The sequence below is a fragment of the Schistocerca americana genome, chromosome 10 (assembly GCF_021461395.2).
Source record: "Schistocerca americana isolate TAMUIC-IGC-003095 chromosome 10, iqSchAmer2.1, whole genome shotgun sequence".
NCBI classification, from domain to species: domain Eukaryota; kingdom Metazoa; phylum Arthropoda; class Insecta; order Orthoptera; family Acrididae; genus Schistocerca; species Schistocerca americana.
In genome coordinates this window covers 117,021,215-117,027,719 of record NC_060128.1, presented here as the reverse complement: position 1 = coordinate 117,027,719, position 6,505 = coordinate 117,021,215, and positions in this window count along the sequence as shown.

Here is a 6,505-nt window from a genome sequence, read left to right as displayed (position 1 = left end):
CTTAACTTTCAAGTATCTTATTCTCACATTTCTACATGTACAGGTATGTCCGATATATGCCGAATTACACTCTTTGTGTGCCACTAATGAATGTAAAAAAGTCATTATAAATGCACAAACAACAACAAAAACACGTTTTAGAAGAAAATAAACAGGAGCCACAGCTCAGGGCAAGTCAAACACAGCAATGATGGTGTGATGAACGAACTTAGACCAGTGAATGATTCCTGTTGGCAGACACAGAGCACATACAACGTAAAAAAAGGAACAATAACGGGAAAAAACCAGCGATGATGTCGCAACTGTGGCGATACGTATTTCGGTATTAAAGCAAAATAATAATTGTGTACTTCCAAAGGGCGAACCCTGTTTTAACTTGCTTGTACTGAAATTCGCTTCTTGTCTAAAGCGCTTATCTCTCATGTTTCACCACCACACACCACACAAATACCATCAGAGAAAACTTCCCGACTCTTACATTTATATTTGATGTTTACAAATATTCATATTTTACAGAAATGCTTCATGTGATATAGACAGTCTGAACTCGTTTGTCCATCTTCAATTATTTTGCTAGAAAAACTCAACTACTACATTTAGTGTTTCTTACGGAACTCCCTCAAAAAACCCTGATCTATTTCCACTAATTTTTATTACCCTTCTGTCACTTTTGTTGACGTACAACCTCTTCCCCAAACATTATGTATTTCGTTCAACAGCTCTTATTAGTACAAGTATTTTGCAATCACTGCGAGAAACACAGTGTAACTTCTAAACCTCTGCGTGTTGCTGTTTTGTCCCTGAACTTCCGTTTCTTTTCAAACTGCTCTCAAATATTCTTTATTGGTTGCGTAGTGCACAGATAGGCTGCATCTCCAGCTCACACACTTCTCAGCTCCTGATGTAGATAAACTTCCGCTTTTATTTTATACTTGCTGTCGTCAGAATTTCTGTTTGCTAAGAGCAGTCGTTGGATCGGTATTCTACACGTAGCATATCGGGAGGTTGTAACAATGGAAAATTGTACTGAAATGCAGAAGGATCTGCAACGAACTGACCCATGGCGCAGGGAATGGCAATTGAATCTCAATGTAGACAAGTGTAATGCGCTGCGAATACATAGAAAGAAAGATCCTTTATCATATAGCTACACTATAGCATGTCAGCAACTGGAAGCAGTTAATTCCATAAATTATCTGGGAGTAGGTATTAGGAGTGATTTAAAATGGAATGACCATATAAAATTAATCGTCGGTAAAGCAGATGCCAGACTTTCATTGGGAGAATCCCAAGAAAACGCAGTCCGAAAACAAAGGAAGTAGGTTACAGTACACTTATTCACCCACTGCTTGAATACTGCTGACCGGTGTGGGATCCGCACCAGATAGGGTTGATAGAAGAGATAGAGAAGATCCAACGGAGAGCAGAGCGCTTCGTTACAGGATCATTTAGTAATCGCGAAAGCGTTGCGGAAATGACAGATATACTCCAGTGGAAGACTCTGCAAGAGAGACGCTCAGTAGCTCGGTACGGGCTTTTGTTGAAGTTTCGAGAACATACCTTCACCGAGGAGTCAAGCAGTATATTTCTCCCTCCTACGTATATCTCACGAACAGACCATGAGGATAAAATCAGAGAGATTAGAGCCCACACAGAGGCATAATCTTTCTTTCTAAGAACAATAGGAGACTGGAATAGAAAGGAGAACCGATAGAGGTACTCAAGGTACCCTCCGCCACACACCGTCAGGTGGGTTGCGGAGTATGGATGTAGGTGTAGCACTAGACTTCTTTTGCACCCCAACTCATCTTCTCTGAGGTCGAATTCTAACAGTGTATCCATTTTTCTGAAAAGAACTGGTACAAGTATTTTTCAACTATTATCAAACTGTTGGTTCAGTAATATTTACAACTGTCAGCACCTGTGTTCTTGTGGAATTGGAAATGATAAATTGTCCTCGAAATCTAAGGACATTTCACATAGGTTTATCTTGCACAGCTGATGGAAAAGTTGCGTCATGACTGGCTCAGCCAAGAATATCATTAAATGAAAGAGAATGCCGTCTTCGTCAGGGGACTAGTTTCGAATTTGGTCATACAGTCCTCTGCCAGGTATCTACATTAATCTAATAATATAAGATGGTCAGGTATAGTCCTCTCCTGGAAAGAAAAACAACCCTATTGAGTGAACATCGTCGTATATAACGATTTCATAGCCTTTACGCGCTAGCTTCCCTTTTGCTTTTCAGACCACGCTATGATCACCCATAACGGTTCGGAAGACTCACTACCCTTTACAACCGGAGGAAGAGTAGATACGACATGAACTTCAGGTCACAAACTACTAAGTCTAGATACAGAATGTCGCGTTGGAAAATTACTAACAAAGGTACTCAGTTTGCATTAGTGTTATATTCAAGGCCTGTTATTTTTTAACAGAAACGCAGCCAACCTTTTTTTCTTTTTTTCCTGTGTCGTGTTTAATCTGTGTGAAAGTGAGGACAAGGATAGCTCCGTAATTTTAACGTTTTATATACGTGATTCATAATTTTTAACGACCCGTATTTTACACCGTTGCGCTCCTGTAGAGTGGACCTCGCAGGGAGATACAGTCGGCATTTTTTTTCTCGGCAGGTACGCAACACACGGCAGTCCTTTGTTCGCAGCACATTATGCTCGACAAAGCGCTTTACCGCCGTCATTAATCAGAAACGCTGGCCACTGCACTCTGTAATCTGCAGGGGTTCCTCCTTCTACACTTCAGTTCTACGTTCCGCAACATTTGACGATTCCGCCTCATAAAAAAAAAAAAAAAAATAAAAAAAAATTACTCCCGCAACAGAAATATGACTAAAGGGATGCGAAATGTTACAGAAGTTTGTTTCAAAGTGTTTATGGGATGTCGTAGTATCATATGCAGACACATTAGGCATTTCCCCGTGTCTTCCTCACAATGTTTATGTCCATTTACGTGACGGACTCAGAGGCGATGGAAAAAAATGTGTGAACACCAGAATTGCAAAACATTGCCATGCCTTAGACGCTGAAGGAAACCCGTTCCATCAAAACAACTTCCAATGCACTCGTAATGGACAAATACAGCCAGGGAATCGTGCTCCAATCTTCCTGGGAACCAGCGCCAAGTTTGGGTAACGATGATGGATAGCAATCGCGTATTCTACTAGAAAAAGTAGACAAGAAGGCTCAATAATATTGATCTGGGTTACTGTGGTGGCCGGAGTAAATGCGAAAGCTCACAAAACTCTTCGTGGATGATGCGAGGTGTATGTACAAGAGCCCTGTCGTTTTAGAAATCAGCATCGCCACTGGGAAACAAACACTGAGCCATAGGATGGACATGATAGCAAAAACGGTCACGTAATCCGTGGCAGTAATGTAAGCTTACAGAGCACCCATGGGGCCGGTGGTATACCATGGTGTGGGTGTCCATATCATTACAGAACCCCCGCCATGTTTCACTCTTCAGACGTAAACTCAGTCAGAAGTTAGAAAGAGTCTGCTACAAAGACTCATCTGACCAGATCACTTCCTTCCATTGCTCCATTTTCCAGGTTTTATGGCTTAGGCACCACGTTTTCTTATTACGCGTGTGTAATCCCTGAGCTAGCAGGGCAGAGTGGATGCGATTATATTTGTGGAATGGGGCCAAAATAAGCTACTGTTAGTTGCACTCAACATATAAACTTTATTTGTTAAGACACAGAATCATACAAGCAAGAAAGAAAAACTTTCAACGTTTTAACGAAAGACCTCCTTTGATTTAATTTAGATCGGCTGAAGACCACATCGAAAATCCAAGGCACATGGCCAAAGCAAGGAGGTACAGGAGTTCTTCTGGAGGTTTCAATTCTTCAAAAAAAATTTTCATCTTCAATAAGGCCTCACATTAATGAAGAACAGTGTTACAGCTTAACGCCGAGACAAAGATTTTCAATGTATAATCTAACTAAGGTGGAAACTCAGCTGAAGAACGCATATCAACAAAACGATTTAACGGCTTAAGGCCTAAGGAAGTAGAACTTTCAATCTGAAAAGGCTGAAGGTTCAAAATGGTTCAAATGGCTCTGAGCACTATGGGACTCAGCTTCTGAGGTCATTAGTCCCCTAGAACTTAGAACTAGTTAAACCTAACTAACCTAAGGACATCACACACATCCATGCCCGAGGCAGGATTCGAACCTGCGACCGTAAATGTCTTGCGGTTCCAGACTGCAGCGCCTAGAACCGCACGGCCACTTCGGCCGGTAAAGGCTGAAGGCTTTACCTCAAAATATTTCGTGTAAAACTCGGCTGAAGGCCTCCTACTAAAGAATAACAATCTTATGAGTTAAGGGCAAGACAAGGATTTTGAATTTCTAATTTAAGAGAAATTAAAACTCGGCTGAAGGCCACACAACATGCGGAAAACAATTTTACGGCTTAAGGCCTAAAGAAAAAGCCTTGCAATTTTAATAACCTAAAACTCGCTTGAAGGCCTCACAGAGTACTTAAGACTGAAAGGAAATCACTACGTAAAACGCAAGGAGCGGCGCTAAGAAGGTTCCAAGGGTCGGCCTGGGAAGGTAACACTAACGCACGTTTAGGTGAGACAGGCTGCCAAACCAAGGAACCAACCAACAGGATCACTTCTACTCCACCTGATCAGCAAAACGACAACAAGTACCAGCGAAGATGAGGATCGCAGCAGGATTATGTCTGAACAAGTGGCGTATAAAGACAATCAAGGCCCAATAAACAGTCAAAGAGGCAAGGAGGACAACACCAAGCTGTCGTATTAAGACCCACCCATGCAGAGAGAACACGCCCACTTTCTAACCAACATCCCTGCACCAGGAAAGAACCGACCCAAGTCCCGCAAATGACCAATCGAAGGGGCCCAGAAGCGGTCAGAAGACCAAATACACGTCGTCTGATGAGGCGACCTACCGAACGACCAACCAATGGTCGACCCCGCTCAAGTCTCCCTCCGCCGGTCACTGCGTCGCCAGCGGTCAGCAAGTACTGGCTGTCCGGGCATCACTGGCGCTCCGTCCCGACGCTCCTTCGTCCACGATCGCTGCTCGGTCCACGATCGCTGCTCGGTCCCTGATTGCTGCTCCGTGCCCGACTAAGCTGCTGGTCCATCTCCAACCGACACCCGACGACCCGACAGTACTATCGGTCGCTCTAGAGATCGTACGACAGTCCACTATCGGTACGCGCTGCTGCCGGCCGGGGTGACCGAGCGGTTCTAGGCGCTTCAGTCCGGAAACGCGCGAGTACTACGGTCGCAGGTTCGAATTCTGCCTCTGACAGGGATATGTGTGATGTCCTTAGGTTAGTTCGGTTTAAGTAGTTCTAAGCTCTAGGGGACTGATGACCTCAGATGTTAAGTCCCATAGTGCTCAAAGCCACTTGAACCATTTGATACGCGCTTCTGCTGAAACTCACGAGCAAGTAAGGCAGGAAGTTAGTGACGCCAGTAAATGGAATAAGAAAGCGAGGCGGCAATACCGTAATCGAAGACGACAAATAGTAAGTGGCATGAACACGAGCCGTTCACGGCTCAGCGTGTATTCATCGTTGATGAGTATTTTGGATTTTCAGCTCGCTCTGCAACTTCATGTTTCTTGAATTCCCTTCATGTTGCACTGGTACTGACAGGGTCTGCGAGTGTGACATTCAGTTCTGAAGTGACTTTCGGAATAGTAATCGTGTTATTTTTCGTCAAAATCCTCTTCAATGACCGCCTGTCACGATAACTCAACACACACTTTGGTCCATATGGTGATGTGGCAGATGATGTTTCTCCACCCCCATGCGTCCGGTATGAATCTCAGTTCTTCGGCTCACTTGGGTACGGAAGTTCCCATCATAAGAGCAGCAGCAATCTGTCCAAGTTTGAATTCACTTAGCTCGGATACAATGCGCTCACAACTACGCAGTACACTATTCTGACCACGGCTGACTCTTGCAATGTATTCAGGACATTGCATACACTGATAAGCCAGAACATTATGACCACCTACCTGATAGCCGGTATGCCGGCCGGAGTGGCCGAGTAGTTCTAGGCACTTCAGTCCGGAACCGCGCGGCTGCTACGGTCGCAGGTTCGAATCCTGCCTCGGGCATGGATGTGTGTGATGTCCTTAGGTTAGTTAGGTTTAAGTAATTCTAAGTTCTAGGGGACTGATGACCTCAGATGTTAAGTCCCATAGTGCTCAGAGCTATTTGAACCATTTTTTTGATAGCCGGTATCTCCATCTTAAGCATGGATAACAGCGGTTATGGGAGCAATGAGGGCTTGGTAGGTCGCTGGAGGGAGTTGGCGCCACGTCTGCACACACACACAAGCCACGTAATTCCCTTAACCCTTTGTGCTGCTGCAGCCGTGCATCCATCAAGCAGGGTCGAGCGCGCCGTTGAGTGCGCCTAATCCTGGTACCTGCGCTAATGGCTTTCCCCAGGTCAGGAGCCACTCATGCGGCGCGCGTAAACACGTTCAG